A 16,626-nucleotide genomic window follows, 5' to 3' on the forward strand; every position below is an offset into this window, starting at 1 on the left:
CTGGCAGGTGGGCAGTAAGGGGTGCCCAGGCCGGCGGGCGGGGGGGGGGGGCAGTTAGGGGCGACCAGGCAGGCAGGCAGGTGAGCAATTAGGAGCCAGCGGTCCAGGATTGTGAGGGATGTCCGACTGCCCTCACAGGGATCGGGCCTAAACTGGCAGTCAGACATCCCCCGAGGGGTCCCAGATTGGAGAGGGTGCAGGCTGGGCTGAGGGGACCTCCCCCCCTTGTGCATGAATTTGTGCACTGGGCCTCTAGTATATAATATATAGATATTTATATCTATTTTTATAGATATCTACACTAATAAAAGAGAAACATGCAAATTAACCATCACTCTGCCACGCTGCTACACCCACCAGCCAATCAGGAGCGAGTATGCAAATTAACCCAACTAAGATGATGGTGTCCACAGAGCTGGAGGAGCAGGAGGCTTGGGTTGCCCCTGGCGATGGAGGAAGCCAAGCTTCCCGCCTGCCCTGTCCGAACCTGGGCTCTGCTTAAGGCTACAAAGTTTCAATTATAGAAGATAAATAAATCCCAGATACCTGCTTCCAGCCCGCCCTGGCCTCCGCTCAAGGAGGTGCTGAAAAAAAAAAAGATAAAAAGGAGAGGCTGGGAGCTTGGGTTGCCGAGGGGCGTGGCCACCCTGAAAACAGCCCTCAGCCCCTCACCCAGGCTGGCCAGGCACCCCAGCGGGACCCCCACCCTGATCTGGGACACTCTTCAGGGCAAACCAGCCGGCCCCCACCCGTGCACCAGGCCTCTATCTATACTAATAAAAGGGTAATATGCTAATTAGACTGGGAGACCTTCCAGACGTTCTTCTGGACAAAGCCATGGTGGCGGGGCCGAGGTAGAGGCGGTTAGAGGCCAAGGGGGAGGGCAGTTGTGGGTGATCAGGCTGGTGGGGGGCGGGGCCATTGGGGGTAAGCAGACCAGCAGGCGGGCCTGTTGGGGGTGAGCAGGCCATCAGTGGGGGTCAGTTGGAGGTGATCAGGACAGCGGGTGGGTGGGCAATTTTGGTAGTGAGCACGGGCAGCCAGGAGGGCAGTTTGGGGGCAAGCCGGCCCAGTGGGGAGGCAAAGTTGCCAGCAAGGGGGGGTAGTTGGAGTTGAGCACACTGGCACGGGGGAGAGTTGGAGGTAATAAGGCTGGCAAGGAGGCATTTGGGGGCGAGCAGGCAGGCGGCGGAGGGCAGTTGGGGGTAAGCAGGCTGGCAGGCAGAGTGGCTAGGGACAATCAGGCAGGCAGGCAGGTGAGTGGTTAGGAGCCAGCAGTCCCAGATTGTGAGAGGGACGTCCAACTGCCAGTTTAGGCCCAATCCCTGTAAACTGGCAGTAGGACATCCTTCGAGGGGTCCTAGATTGGAGAGGGTGCAGGCTGGGCTGAGGGACACCCTACCCCCCATGCACTGGGCCACTAGTATCTTTATAAAGACACTAGAGGCCCAGTACATGAATTCGTGCACAGGGTGGGGGTGTCCCTCAGCCTGGCCAGTGATCGAGGCCTATCAGGGGACCGGTTGGCCAGGGGGAGGGACCCCGGGAGGTTGGCCAGCTGGTCCCCGATCGGGGCCTATCAGGGGGCCGGTCAGCAGGGGATAGGGATCATGGGAGGTTGGCTGGCCAGCCCCCCAATTGGGGCCTAGGGGGTGAGACCGTGGGAAGTTGGATGGCCGGCTGGGGGGAGGGGCCGCAGGAGGTTGGCTGGCCAGCCCCCCCATCGGGGCCAATCAGGGGGGCCGGGCAAGACCGTAGGAGGTTGGCTGTTGGAGCGCATTGACCACCAAGGGGCAGCTCCTGCATTGAGCGTCTGCCCCTGGTGGTCAGTGCGACTGGCTGACCAGTTGTTTCAGTCGTTTGGTCGTAACAGTCGCTTAGGCTTTCAAATATAGACTAGAGGCCCAGTGCACAAAAATTTGTGCACTGGGGGGGGGGCATCCCTCAGCCCGGCCTGTGCCCTCTCACAGTCTGGGACCCCTCAGGGGATGACCATCTGCTGGCTGAGGCCTGCTCCCCAGGGGATTGGGCCTAAGCTGGCAATCAGACATTCCTCTGGCAGCCCGGCAGCCCTCGGGGGATGTCCACTTGCCAGCGGGGAGCAGACCTAAGCTGCAGTCGGACATCCTTAGCGCTGCTGAGGAGGCAGGAGAGGCTCCCACCACCACCGCTGTACTGACAGCCATCAGCCTGGCTTGTGGCTGAGCAGAGCTCCTCCATGTGGGAGCTCTCTGACCACCAGAGGGCAGCTCCTGCATTGAGCGTCTGCCCCCTGGTGGACAGTGTGTGTCATAGTGACCAGTCATTCCCAGTCTTTCTGCTGTTAGGGTCAGTTTGCATATTACCCTTTTACTATATAGGATAGAGGCCTGGTGCATGGGTGGGGGCCGGCTGGTTTGGCCTGAATGGTGTCCCGCATCAGGGTGGGGGTCCCGCTTGGGTGTCTGGCCAGCCTGGGTGAGGGGCTGATGGCTGTTTTCAGGCTGCCCGCACCCCCTTCAGGCTGAGGGTCCCCACTGGGGTGCCTGGCCAGCCTGGATGAGGGGCTGAGGGCTGTTTTCAGGCAGGCCAAGCCTGCAACTGAAGCTCCCAGTCTCTCCTTTTTTCTTTTTTTTTATTCTGGGATGTATTTACCTTCCGTAACTGAAACTTTGTTGCAGCTCCAGCTCCGAGGCCGGCTGGCTGAAAGCAGGTATCTGGGGTTTGTTTAGCTTCTATAATTGCAACATTGTTGCATCTGGAGCTCAGAGCTGGGCCGCGGCGGGCGGGGAACCTTGGCTTCCTCCATCGCCGGGGCAACCAAGCCTCATGTTCGCTTCAGCTGCGTGGCTGCCGGCCGCCATCTTGGTTGGCAGTTAATTTGCATATCACCCTGATTAGCCAATGGGAAGCATAGCGGAGGTATGGTTAATTACCATGTTTGTCTATTATTAGATAGGATAGATATTTTTATATACAGGTTGGGGCAAAAGTAGGTTTACAGTTGTTCGTATGGAAAATAATACAATTTAACAGTTAACTGCCACGATATTTTGAGTTTAATTAAAATAGGTCCGCCGCTTGTGTCTATAGACACTTATGGCATACAAATGGTTAATAATAATACAAGAATAAACTCTGTTTCACGTACTCACAACTGTAAACTTACTTTTGCCCCACCCTGTACATAAGGTTAAAAATAAAGACATAGATATAGAGTAGAATGTAGAAGCCAACCCAGACTGGGGATCCAGAAAAGAAAGTGCCACCTGAAAAAGAGAGAAGCAGGACAGAGAGCTAGTCCACTTTTCTGGGCCTTGGTGTTGAGTAAAGAGTGAAGGAACAAAAGGGAGCCACCACAACTAAGCTAACAAAATTACTTAAACCAACATGGGCTGAAACATGGGGAATAGGTTTTTTGTTTTGTTTCTGAGAACAAGTCCCTTCCCTTCCCTTCCCTCCCTTCCCCTCCCCCCCTCCCCTCCCCTCCCTTCTCCTCTCTTCCCTTCCCTTCCTTCCTCACCCAAGGATATTTTTCCATTGATTTTTAGAGAGAGCGGGAGTGAAGGAGAGAGACAGAGAGAGAGAAACATCAATGTGAGAGAGACACATCAATCGTTTGCCTCCTGCACATGCCGGCTAGAACCCTTCGGTCCTCGGGCTGACACTCTATCCACTAAGTCAAAAGAGCCAGGGCTGAAAACAAGTTTTTATTTTAAAAAATACATTTTCGGAAGAACCAAGATGGCGGCATAGGTAAACACCTATACTTGGTGTCTGTCATAACCACATCAAAATTACAACTAAAAGGCAGAAAAACTACCACCCAGAACCATGGGAAAGCAGGCTGAGTGGAAGTTCCACAACTAGAGAGGTGAAGAAAGCGCATTGAGACTGGTAAGAGGTGCAGAGGTGCAGAAAGTGCTGGCACCTGGATGTGCTGCTCTTTTAATCGGGAGGGAGATACAAGCTCCTGCTTGCTCTGAACTCCAGTTCCAGGCGAGACTCTGGAGGACCCAGACACATATGGGGAGAAACTGTCTGGCATCGGGACAGGAACGCGAGGGCGGCTTTCTCTCAAAGATGCTCGCAGCGATCATTGTTCCTGCACAGTGGCGCAGGATGCAGAGACCCAGGGACCTCTCTGGTGCAGGGCTGACACAGCCATTGCTGTTTGCTCCGCCCTGGTGATTCCCAGAGACCCTGCCCCAACCAATGTACAACCCCACTCAAGCTGTGCACTTCAGCTTTTGCATATAAATGGCCCGTCCTTTCTCCACCTAAAACCTGTCAAACTGGAGCTGGGTCATAGAGCCCCAGAGCTTCCAAAAGAAGGCCCAAGGCCGGCAGCAGCAGCCTGCCTTCTTTCACAGCTGGGCCTCGCCTGGGCACTTCCAAACCCCATACAAAGAGGAGGAATCTGCAGATGTCTCTGTAGCTCCTGCAGGGCGGCCCCAGACAGTGGCTGACCTTGCACCTCCTTGGAGATCCAAGACCAGTGTACCCAGTGGTCAGTGTGAGACCATACCAGATGACAACTCTTCACATCTATAAGAGACACACTCAAGGGGCAGACTCAGTGAGCACCAAAGTCCCACTGAAGCAAGTCCTACCCCATAAGGGTGTCTCCTGCGCAACAGATCTTCCAGTGTAGACACAGCTGGTCATCACAGCCAATTGGCCTGGAGATCAATTCCTCCCAGTGATACCAACAGCAATCAAGGCTTAACTACAACAAAACTGTGCACAAAGCCCACAAAGGGATGCACCAAGAGCATCCACCTCAGGTGATTGGGGAGGCTGAGCCACTGGGCCCTATAGGACACCTACCACACAAGGCCACTCTATCAACTCAAGGAGACTTAGCAGCTACCCAGTACATAGAAACAAACACAGGGAGACAAAGAAACAAGTCACAAATGAAAGAAATGGATGAAAGCAAAATACTGGATATAGAGTTCAAAACCACGGTTATAAGGTTACTCAAGAATCTTCTAGAAACCTCCGAGAAATGTAGTGAGACCTTCAAGGATATGGAAAAGGACCAATTAGAAATGAAGCATACACTGACTGAAATAAAGAATAATATACAGACATTCAACAGCAGACTAGAGGATCCTAAGAATCAAGTCAAAGATTTGAAATATGAAGACGCAAAAAACACCCAACCAGAAAAGCAAAAAGAAAAAATAATCCAAAAATATGAAGATAGTGTTAGGAGCCTCTGGGACAACTTCAAGCGTACCAACATCCAAATTATGGGGGTGCCAGAAAAAGAGAGAGAGCAAGATGTTGAAAACCTATTTGAAGACATAATGACAGAAAACTTCCCCTACCTGGTGAAAGAAATAAACTTACAAGTCCAGGAAGCCCAGAGAACCCCAAACAAGTATGAACCTGCAATCAAATAATTAGCAGACAAACTTCAGCACCAAAAAAGTCACTAATTTCTAGTTTTCGTACCATTTGATTATCATTGTTTTTATTATTTTTTTCCTAAATGTACATTGTTTTTCTGTTTTTGTTCATTTTATACATATTTTTGGTTGATTTTTTGTTAAATGGCATTTAAATATATAAAATAAATATCAAAAATATAAATCCATCCCGGATGAGCCCCCCAAAAAGAAAAAACAAACAAAAAAATATAAATCTTTTTTTTACTATGGTTGCAAATATCAAAAAAAATTTATGAATATTTCTATATGTGACGGCACCAGAGTTAAGTTAGAGTTTTTCAAAATTTTGACACGCTGAGCTCAAAAGGTTCGCCATCACTGCTCTAGGATGTGCCACTCTGGATGGAGGAGATTATTTGTTATGGAAAGGAGAATTTTTAGAGAAATGTCAAAAGCAAGCTTCTTCAAATCTCAGACAGAATGTTCCCATAACTTTTGAGATGCTTGCAGGACAGGGACAATTTAGTGACGTTCAAAATCAGCTCCAATACGTCCAGCAGGCGTATGAGCAAATTAGACTTTGTGGACGAAAAGCCTGGTGGACTTTACCAGCAAAAGGGGAACCTGAAGGAGCCTTTAGTAAGTGCATGCAGAGGCCCACTGAGTCATTCCCTGATTTTGTAGCTCCCCTCACTTGAGCAGTGAGAAGGCAGATTCAACATGAGACAGCAGGAGATATTTTGACTCAGCAATTAGCTTATGAAAATGCCAATGCTGATTGTAAGAAATGTCTAATGCCTCTAAGAAAAAATAGTACCATTACAGAAATGATTCGAGCATGTCAAAATGTAGGGTCAGGCATTTTTCAGACAAGCTTACTAGCTGCCGCAATTACAACAAGAAACAAATTATGTTTCAATTGTGGACAACAAGGACATTTTAAAAAGGAATGTAAGCAACCAAAAGGTGATGCTCAGGGAGAAGGCATAAACATTCCACCTCCCAACTCAGGTAATGCAGATCTATGTCCCAGATGTAAGAAGGGGAGTCATTGGGCCAATCAATGTAGATCTAAATTTCATAGAAATGGCCAGCCATTAAATCAAGACATAGGAAATGGTCAGCCGCAGGGAAACGGCCGGAGGGGCTCCCCCGAGCCCCGTTATTAAATAAGGGGAAGTTCCACCCTGCCAGGACCACAGTAGATTCCCTCCTTCAAGTCACTGCAGAAAGAAATGCTGGCTTTGATCTTAATAGCACAATAACAATCACCCTGATCCCCGATATGGCTAGACAAGTTGTTCCCACAGGAATTTGGGGACCTGTGCCACCAGGAATGTCAGGTTTAGTCCTAGGAAAGAGTGAAAATACTCTAAAAGGACTAACTGTTTTTCCTGGAGTCATAGATTCAGAATATAAGGGAGAAATCAAAGTAATTTTAGAATGCAAACATATTATGCAAATTATTCCAGGACAAAGAATTTCTCAACTCCTGCTTTTACCTTATATTCAGCAAGGTGAAGTTATAAATAGGAAGAGAGGGACACAAGGATTTGGAATCTCAGATATATATTGGATATGGGAAATTAGCAAGACCTGTCCTATGATTAATCTAAGAATAAAGGGAAAATGTTTAAAGGTCTAGTAGACACTGGAGCAGATATTAGTTTCATCAGTCAAGAACTCTGGCCCAAGTTGGTCCATGGTAGAAGCTATGGGCTCTATCACGGGTGTTGGAAATCCTGATAACACACAACGCAGTGCTGCAGTGTTAAGGTGGAAAGATGAGGAAGAATGGTTTCAGCCTTATATAGTCTCTGGAATTGCAGTCAACTTATGGGCCGAGACATTTTAGAACAGCGGTTCTCAACCTGTGGGTCGCGACCCCTTTGGCGGTCGAACAACCCTTTCACAGGGGTCGCCTAAGACCATCCTGCATATCAGATATTTACATTATGATTCATAACAGTAGCAACATTACAGTTATGAAGTAGCAACAAAAATAATTTTATGGTTGGGTCACAACATGAGAAACTGTATTTAAATGACCAGAAGGTTGAGAACCACTGTTTTAGAAGGTTTGCAAGCTTGTATTATTACTGGCAAAAGACAACAGTTAATAACTCAGATAGGATATCAAGCTGATCAAGGTTTAGGAAAACATAATCAGGAGATTAAAGAACCCATTCAGACCAAAGAAAACACAGGAAAACAAGAATTAGAATATCAGCCTTTTTAGGAGTGGTCACTGCTCAATCTCCTCACCCCCATGCTGAGCCTATACAATGGAAAGATGATAGGCCTATATGGGTGGATCAGTGGCCATTAACCAAGGAGAAATTAAATCATATTCATGAATTAATACAGGAACGAGTAGAGGCTGGTCATCTAGAACCTTCCAATAGTCTTTGGAATACTCCTATATTTACAATACCTAAGAAGGCGGAAGGAAAATGGCGATTGTTACATGATCTTAGAGCCATTAATGCCACTATGCATACCATGGGAGCTTTACAGCCTGGACTCCCAGTGCCTTCACAAATCCCTCTAGATTGGTGTCTTACAGTAGTAGATCTTAAGGAATGTCTCTTCACCATTCCCTTCGCACCGCAAGATAAACAAAGATTTGCCTTTTCAGTGCCATCTATTAATAATATAGAGCCCATGAAAAGGTATCAATGGAAAGTTTTGCCTCAAGGAATGGCCAATAGCCCTACTTTATGTCAAAAATAGGTAGCTCAAGCTATTCAGCCTTTAAGGGACAAATATTCCCAGTGTTATATTGTCCATTACATGGATGACTTGCTCCTAGCGAGTCCACGGGAAGAACAGACTTTAGCAATGTTTTCTCAATTAGAAAAGGAACTTCCTAAATGGGGCTTAAAAATTGCTCCAGAAAAAGTACAGAAAGAAATGCCTTTTAAATATCTAGGTACCATAATTGAAAACCAATATATTAAACCTCAGAAAGTAGAAATAAGGAAAGACTGCCTTAAAACCTTAAATGACTTTCAAAAATTATTAGGGGACATTAATTGGTTAAGACCTTATCTAAAAATCTCTACAGGAGAAATGACAAATTTATTTAATATACTTAGAGGTGACTCTAATCTTTCCTTACCCTGAGTATTGACAAATGAAGCTAGAAAGGAGTTACAAAGAATTGAGCAGGCAATCTCCTTAGCCCAAGTGGCACGAATACTGCCTGAATTGCCTTTATTGGGACAGATTAATCCTACTGCAAATAGTCCCACTGGAGTCATCTTCCAAAATAAAAACTCTCTTGCTATTATTGAATGGGTCCACCTAGGACATCAATTCTCTAAAACTGCAGTTACATATATAGAGCCTATGGCTCAATTAATATTTTAGCTTAGAAAACGCTGCAGACAGCTTAGAGGACAAGAACCCCAATGTATTTACCTTCCCCTTACTAGGAAGCAATTAGAAATGTTATTTCAGACTGATTTAAATTGGCAAATTGGACTGAGTGGATATTCAGGGGAACTTAGTTGTCACCTACTAAAAGACAAATTATTACAATTTGTATATTATACTCCTATTATTATACCAAAAAATACTAGGCAGGAACCTATTCCTGAAGCATTAACTGTTTTTACTGATGGATCATCTAATGGCAAAGCTGCTTATCATACAATGAATTTAGACCGAGTCATCCAAACTAGTCATACTTCTGTACAAAGAATTGAGTTAGAAGCTATTAAGGCTGCATTACAAGAATTGCAAGAACCTCTTAATATTATCTCGGATTCTTTTTACACTGCAGGTTTATTAAATAGAATTGAAACTGCTTGTTTAAAATGGCTCAGTGACCAAAGTTTATTTTTACTATTTAAACAAGTCCAGCAGATTGTGCAACAAAGACAATATCCTTTCTATATTACTCACATAAGGGCTCACAGTTTATTACCTGGCCCTTTGGCAAAAGGAAACGCACATGCTGATCAATTGGTTGCTTTATTAAAACAGGCCTCAGAATCTTATCAGCTTTTACATCAGCCTGCCAAAATGTTGTCTAGACAATTCCCAATCTCTCGACAGCAGGCAAAACAGATTCTTAGAGAATGTCCCGTTTGCATATTACATCTACCTCAAGGGCCTAACACGGGAGTCAACCCTAGAAGTTTGCTAAGGGACCATATCTGGCAAATGGATGTGACACATTATATTTCCTTTGTACGCCTTGGGGCATTGCATGTCTCTGTAGACACCTTTTCCTTTGGGCTACTGCATCTACAGGGGAAACGACAAAACAGGTTATTAATCATTGCCTAGCTGCTTTTGCTGTCATGGGAATTCCAAACATTTTTAAAACTGATAATGGGCCTGCTTACACAAGCTGTCATTTCCAGCAATTTTGTAAAAAGTGGAAAGTTCAGCACATTACAGGAATACCATATAATTCCCAAGGACAGGCCATTATTGAATGCTAAGGGCCGTTAGAATACACTTTGGCTTAATTTACATCAGCTGGACTCAGGGGGCCGGCAGAGCCACTCCCTGAGGGTGGGACCAGTCAAAAGATTGGACGCCACCCAGTTGAACTCTCCCGCCCAGTGTTAAGGGGATGGATCTCATGATGTCAAAGGCCCACCCAGATGTGATGTAACTTCCTGTAACTCAAGTATATAATAAAGCAGCTTTCGGAGCTGGCTCTCTCTCTGTGTGCTCTGTCCCTCCAGAGGGCAGGCACCACACCCAGCCCAAGCTTTTAATCTATTTTATGTTTGTCTTTCATTATTTCTTCAATCCCGAAAGCGCCTCCTAGATTGCATGAACCGGTTCAAGTCTCCTTCACCGTGCAGGACGCAGGAAGAAGACAGCCCCAGGAAACCGCTCAGTATAATTGAACGACAGCATCAATGGCTAAAATCCCAACTTGAAAAACAAAAAGGGGGGATTATGATGGAGAAATCACCTGTGGGAAGGCTGCACCAAGCCTTAATTACTTTGAATTTTTTCACTTGTGATGCTGATGGCAAGACACCCATGGAGTTACACTGGTGTCAAAATAAAACAAAGGAAAATGGTCTAGTTAAATGGAAAGACCCTGAATCTGGTTTATGGAAGGGACCCGATCCATTATTAACATACGGCCGAGGGTATGCTTGTAAATTTCCAGAAAATTTCTCCATACCTGTGTGGATTCCTGCTAGAAATATTAAATTGCAACATGGATCTGAGAGAGGAACTAGCCAGATTAATGAGGACCTTGCGCCTGGAGCCACACCATGCAGCTGTAGACAATCGGCTACCCCAGCCACAAACAGCAGCCCCAGGCTACACACTGAAGATAAGGAGTGGAAGAACATGGCATACAATGAACAGCCCAGAGATTACTTGGGGAGTGATAAAGAAGACGATCCAGCCCTGGCTGGTTTGGCTCAGTGGATAGAGCGTCGGCCTGCAGACTGAAAGGTCCCAGGTTCGATTCCAGTCAAGGGCATGTACCTTGGTTTCGGGCGCATCCCTGGTGGGGGGTGTGCAGGAGGCAGCTGATCGATGTTTCTCTCTCATTGATGTTTCTAACTCTCTATCCCTCTCCCTTCCTCTCTGTAAAAAATCAATAAAATATATTTAAAAAAAAAAAAAGAAGATGATCCAGGAAGCTCAACGAATTTGTGAAGAGACCAAAACCCCAAGAACGCCTGAAAATGTCTTTCTTGCCACGCTGGCAGTAACCAGCTGTGTGGTAATTTTACCAAGGGCTAATGCGGATGTCCTTCCTGGGTAAAATCCCTTACGTGGACTGATCCCCCACCTAGTCCTATCTAATAATAGACAAACATGGTAATTGACAGTACCTTGCTATGCCTCCCATTGGCTAATCAGCACGATATGCAAATTAACCTCCAACAAAGATGGTGGCTAACTTGCATACTGCAGGCAAGGCGGGACAGCGCCATCCCGCCTGCCCTGCCGCCATCCGGGCCTGCTATCTGCGACTGGGGCAGCGGGTGTCCCGACCCGGGGCGGCCGGGCGGGGCAGCGAAGGCTTGAAGGCGGCTTCGGCCGAAGCGAAGGCCGGGGTCCCGGGTGCCGGAGGGAAACCGGTGCTGGCAGCCAGGGGAAGGGAAGGCCTATTGCACGAATCTTTTCGTGCAACAGGCCTCTAGTATAGTAAATATATGGGAATATAAGGGAAGGCCTATTGCACGAATCTTTTCGTGCAACAGGCCTCTAGTATAGTAAGTATAATTACCCGGGTGTCCCCACCCGGCTTCCCTTTTTTATATGACACAAGAATCAAACTACGGCTCCTTTGTGTGTAGAATTAAAGCTGGCTAGCATCACACCAAAGGAAGGGGAAGCGAAAACCTAATTAATTACTATCCCTGCTTACTTTTGGGTGAGGCCAAGAGAATTTAACATTACTAAGACCTCCCCACACTAAGCTATTATGTAAAAAATCTTATGAATGGCACCCACTAGCAGCAAAGTTTTTTCTTTTGTGGATTGAAGCCCCTATGGGTCTGCATATAGTAATAATCAATGAAAATCAGCTGCTGCAATTGCACCAGTAAAATGATATCGTTTAATAACTTCAATGAAAAATCACCTTCTTAGTGCTTAAAGTAGAAATAACACCACCTTTGATATTTCGGAATTACAGCAGCATATTGTATAATTATCCCAGGCAAACTTACCTTAGATGCCTGGCAGCAATTTAAAGAAAGAATTTGCTCCTTTACTTTTGCCTTTTAGCATAACCACTATTACCTGTCTCATTCTTGTTCTTATTTGTTTAATTTTAGTCTGCAGATGTGGAATAAAAATCTTAAAAGAATTGAAACTCTGCAAGCGGCATATCAACATCTATTAAGAATTTAAAGAGGGTGGGGGGAACCGCTTGAAACCAAGATCAGCAGTAATTAATATAAATGTGAGGAGTCTGACAGAAGGCTGGCCTGGACTCCTTTTGATATTCACAGGGTGAATATTTACATTTTATTACCTACTGCTGACTCAATGGCCTAAAGCAAACTCCCCCAAAACCTGACAATCTTACTGTTTACTAAGCATTACCATTGATATGTCTGTTTGCATTCCTAAAAGGCAATTGTGTATTCTAGTAAATAAAAGCAGCTGGGAACAGAGACTCAGCAGGAACTTAACTTCTCTAGTTGAGTTTTCCTCTGATTTCCTCCCGTAATTCTAAAAATTAATATTCCTATGTCTTGCATGTCAAATTGTGCGTCAGCTCTTCCTCCAAGCCTTTGAACCGGAAAGCCACGCTGGCCATGGCCTTTCACAAAATTTGTTAGGATTTTTTTTTTTAATTTTAATATCAATTGCGTGCTAAAACTTAATATTCTTTCAGCTGCTAAAAGGACAGTTTTCCTGGACTACTGGTCTGCTTCAGAGAAGATACTGTAAAAAAAAAACTGCCTGCCCAGACAGAAAGATTCTGTGTTTTACCCAAATAAATTTTGGTATTTTATGTTGTCTTAATCAGGTATTTGGTTATTTAAGAAAACTGAATCTTTTTAATAGTAAAAGCTAACCTTCTGTATTGAAATGCTGAAGCTTTCATGCAAAGGCAACAGCAACAAAATCTGATTATGGTTCCTATGGGTGAAGTCTATTATACTTTTTTAAAACTGACCCCTCGTTGCAGACCCTTGTAACTGGCAACAGTCTGCTCCACAACCAGAGAAATTAAGATGGGTAAAAAATGACTGTAAGTTAGAGAATAGTCATTCAACTGCCACTTAGTATGTGTTATCAATATGTTCTTATTGTGTGTAGTTTTCTGAATGTATTGAAGACTTCAGCTGCCAAAGGCTGATGCCCTCACAGTGGCCAAGGAAACTATTAGAAAATGTATTCCCACTTGGGGTATACCTTCCACAACCTCCAGTGATCAATGCACCCACTTCACTGAGCAATTCATAAGAATCTTGATGGAAAGCTTTACAAACTCCTTGGAATTATCATTGATCCCATCACACTCAATTGTCAGGCAAGGTTGACAGAACTAATGGAAAAACTGGATTCAAGCAGAACAAGTTTTAATTACACAGGACTGAATGAACTAATGAGAATGATGACAATTTTTATGTGTTGGTTTTTTTTTTGTCTAAGACATTGATAGTTCCTTAATTTTTTTGTTTTCCTGGAATAAGAAAGTTTTTGCGGTTTTTTCTCTTATGCTACCTCTGATTTAGAGCAGCAATTTTCAACCTTTTTCATCTCATGGCACACATAAACTAATTTAATTATTAAAATTCTGTGGCATACCAAAAATACATATTTTTTGGCAATCTGACAAAACAATCAAACAAACATAAACTATGTATAATTTTGATTCATTCACACCAGACAGCTATTGTTATGTTGGCTGTTGTCATTATTTTATTTGACAATACAAGGGAAAGGATGTCAGTACCCCTGATTAAAATAGTCAGGTATTGCAAGTTTTAAAAATTCTGTAGCACACGGATTGAAATTTGCTGATTTAAAGCAATTTGGTAAGTTACACCTTTTAAAGCAGAATTGAAACATTTTTCTTTTTCTCCCTACTTGATCCCACCAAAATTCAGAAACTCTCAGCGAGTATTCTTATTTACATGGCAATATGGTTATTTGCATGTTCAATAAAAGTCTTTTATCCTTCCAATGACACAATTGAAAACTGGTAATATTATCAAAGCTTTGACTAGAATGTCATGTTTGAAAAAAACATGCAGAGTCTCAGACATGACCAGGCAGTTTTAAGGAATTAAGATTGACGTATGGAAGCCAATAAAAACCTTGGAAAAACATCCTGATACCTTGGTTCCAAGGTTCCCAGAAGTCTTACCAGGTGAGTAAAGAAGGTTGGGTCCTAGAAGGTGCAGGACCCTCAGGATATTTGGGGACCTAGAGAAGAGAGAAACTCACTCAAATCTATAGGTATGGCAAGTCACTGGCTTCACTTTTGTGGCCTCAAAAAGCCTTTTAAAGTTCAGTCTGGAGATTTCTTATGAAAATATCCAGTAAAATAGATTTAGAAGATCACATGTGGACTTCCGGTCAAGATTGCAGAGTAGGTGAACACTGTGCTCGCCTCCTCCCATGACTATCAAAATTATAACTAAGTTATAGAACAACCACCATTAAGAACCAGAAGATTAGCTGAACGGAACTCCTAACACTAAGGATATATAGAAGAAGCCACATCGACAGTAGTAGGTGGGGCTGGTCCACGTGTGGTAATTAAGAACTAGGGGAGAAATATCTCGGCTGCAAAGGTCCCCCTTGAGGAACAATGGGTCCCCATCCCACACCAGGTTCCCCAGCCTGAACACCAGTGCTAGGAAGAGGACTCCAAGAAACAGCTAGATGTGAAAATCAGCAGGGACTCCAATCCAAGTGAGATGGAAGGTTCTAAAGACTCAGGTGTACTCTTACAGGGCTCAACCACAGACTCACTCACTCACACACACTTGCCCTAAGCTTCAGCAAAGGGACAGCACCTCGAAAAGCACCAGAGACATTCAGCGAGGAACTGAATTATCTGGTTTCATGGTAACTGACTATTCCTTTGTTGAGACCTACTTACACACAGCCTGCAGGTGCCCCAAATCTGAGTTTCTATCAACCTGGCTAACACCTCTCTAACCCAATCTAAGTGATTCTGAGTCACAGCCTGACCCAATTCACAGCCCAGCTAAATTACTCTCAGAAGCTAGTCCACATAATTGGCCAGCTTAGGCCTACACTGAGGTCTTTCCTAAAATCTATCAAAGGTCCACAAACCCCAAAAAAGCAGCAAATTGCTTCAGCATGCCCAGTACCTTTTGCTAAGTAGCCCCAAACCTGGCACTAATGGTGGCCATCCTCGGTTCACAGTATAACCACTCCCAGGTACCTCCCAACCCAGCATAGACAGCTACCAACTACAGATCACTGTGTAGCTTCTATCAAGTGGTCCAGGGCTGTATACAGGCAGCTGCTGACCTTGGCCTGCACTGAGCACCTCCCAAGAGGCCCCAGAACCAACACACCTGATGGCCAGCTTCAGACCACACCCTATTAGTGCCACAAATGACACACCCTAAAGATGAACTTGCTGGGACCTGAACTCTGCTAAAGTGAATCCCACTCTATGGAATCAAGCCCTGCACAACAGCTTGTCCAATGTAGTCATGGTCAGTATTTACAGCCAGTCAAACTGAGGGTCAGTCCTCCCACTGATGTCACAACAGCAATCAAGGCTCAACTACAACAAAAGGGCACACACAACCTACACAGGGGACACACCTGGAGCAACTGGCTCAAGTGAACAGGAAGACTGTGCCATTGGGTCTCACAGGATACTTACTATCCAAGGTCACCCTGCCAAGACCAGGAAACACAGCAGATCAACCTAATACATTAAAAAAAAAAAAAACAGACAAACAACAACAAAAAAACCACACAGGGAGATAGCCAAAATGAGAAGACAAAGAAACATTTCCCAAATGAAAAAATAGGACAAAACTCCAGAAAAAGAACTAAAAGAAATGGAGGCAAGCAATCTACCAGATGCAGAGTTGGAAACACTGGTTATAAGGCTGTTCAATGAACTTAGGGGAAGAATAGATCATCTCAGTAAAAACTTCAACAAAGAGATAAAAAACAAAAAAGAACAAGAAATGAAGACTACAATAGCTAAAATGAAAAACACATTTGATGGGTTAGACCAGTGGTCGGCAAACTGCGGCTCACGATCCACATGCGGCTCTTTGGCCCCTTGAGTGTGGCTCTTCCACAAAATACCAGCTTCTGGGCATGGGCCACGAAGTTTCAATCACACTGTACATGCGCGCCCGCACGTGGTATTTTGTGGAACAGCCACACTCAAGGGGCCAAAGAGCCACATGTGGCTCGCGAGCCCGCAGCTTGCCAACCACTGGTTAGACTAAACAGATTAGATGACTCAGAGGATCAAATTAGTGATGTGGAGGACAAGGTAGCAAAAACACCCAATCAGAACAGCAAAAAGAAAAAAAATTTTTTTAAATGAGGACAGTTTACAGGATCTCTGGGACAACATCAAGCATAACATTTGAATCACAGGGATACCAGAAAGAGAAAAGAGAGAACAAGATATTGAGAACCTATTTGAAGAAACAGTGACTAGAAACTTCCCTAGCCTGTGACGGAAATAGACACCCAAGTCCAGGAAGCACAGAGTCCTGTACAAGATGAACCCAATGAGGTCCACACCAACACACATCATAATTAAAATACCAAAGGATAA

The 16,626-nt window shown here is 44.8% G+C and overlaps 1 protein-coding gene across 16 annotated transcripts in view; it reads right to left on the bottom strand.

The window, feature by feature from the left end:
* BID (BH3 interacting domain death agonist) overlaps positions 1-16,626 on the bottom strand; it is a 53,823-nt gene that overhangs the window by 24,669 nt on the left and 12,528 nt on the right. For 3 of the 16 annotated variants that reach the window (XM_023751228.1, XM_023751230.1, XM_023751227.1), the window contains exon 2: positions 14,203-14,261. The exons of 11 other annotated variants lie outside the window; for them this stretch is intronic. The gene's annotated coding sequence lies outside the window, so the exon portion shown is untranslated. Of the gene's footprint in view, positions 1-546; positions 569-2,634; positions 2,667-14,202; positions 14,262-16,626 lie in introns of those variants that run through there. 2 more of the 16 variants (XM_023751235.1, XM_023751234.1) reach the window with 2 other exon arrangements.

The sequence above is a fragment of the Myotis lucifugus genome, unplaced genomic scaffold (assembly GCF_000147115.1).
Source record: "Myotis lucifugus unplaced genomic scaffold, Myoluc2.0 scaffold_19, whole genome shotgun sequence".
Lineage (NCBI taxonomy): Eukaryota > Metazoa > Chordata > Mammalia > Chiroptera > Vespertilionidae > Myotis > Myotis lucifugus.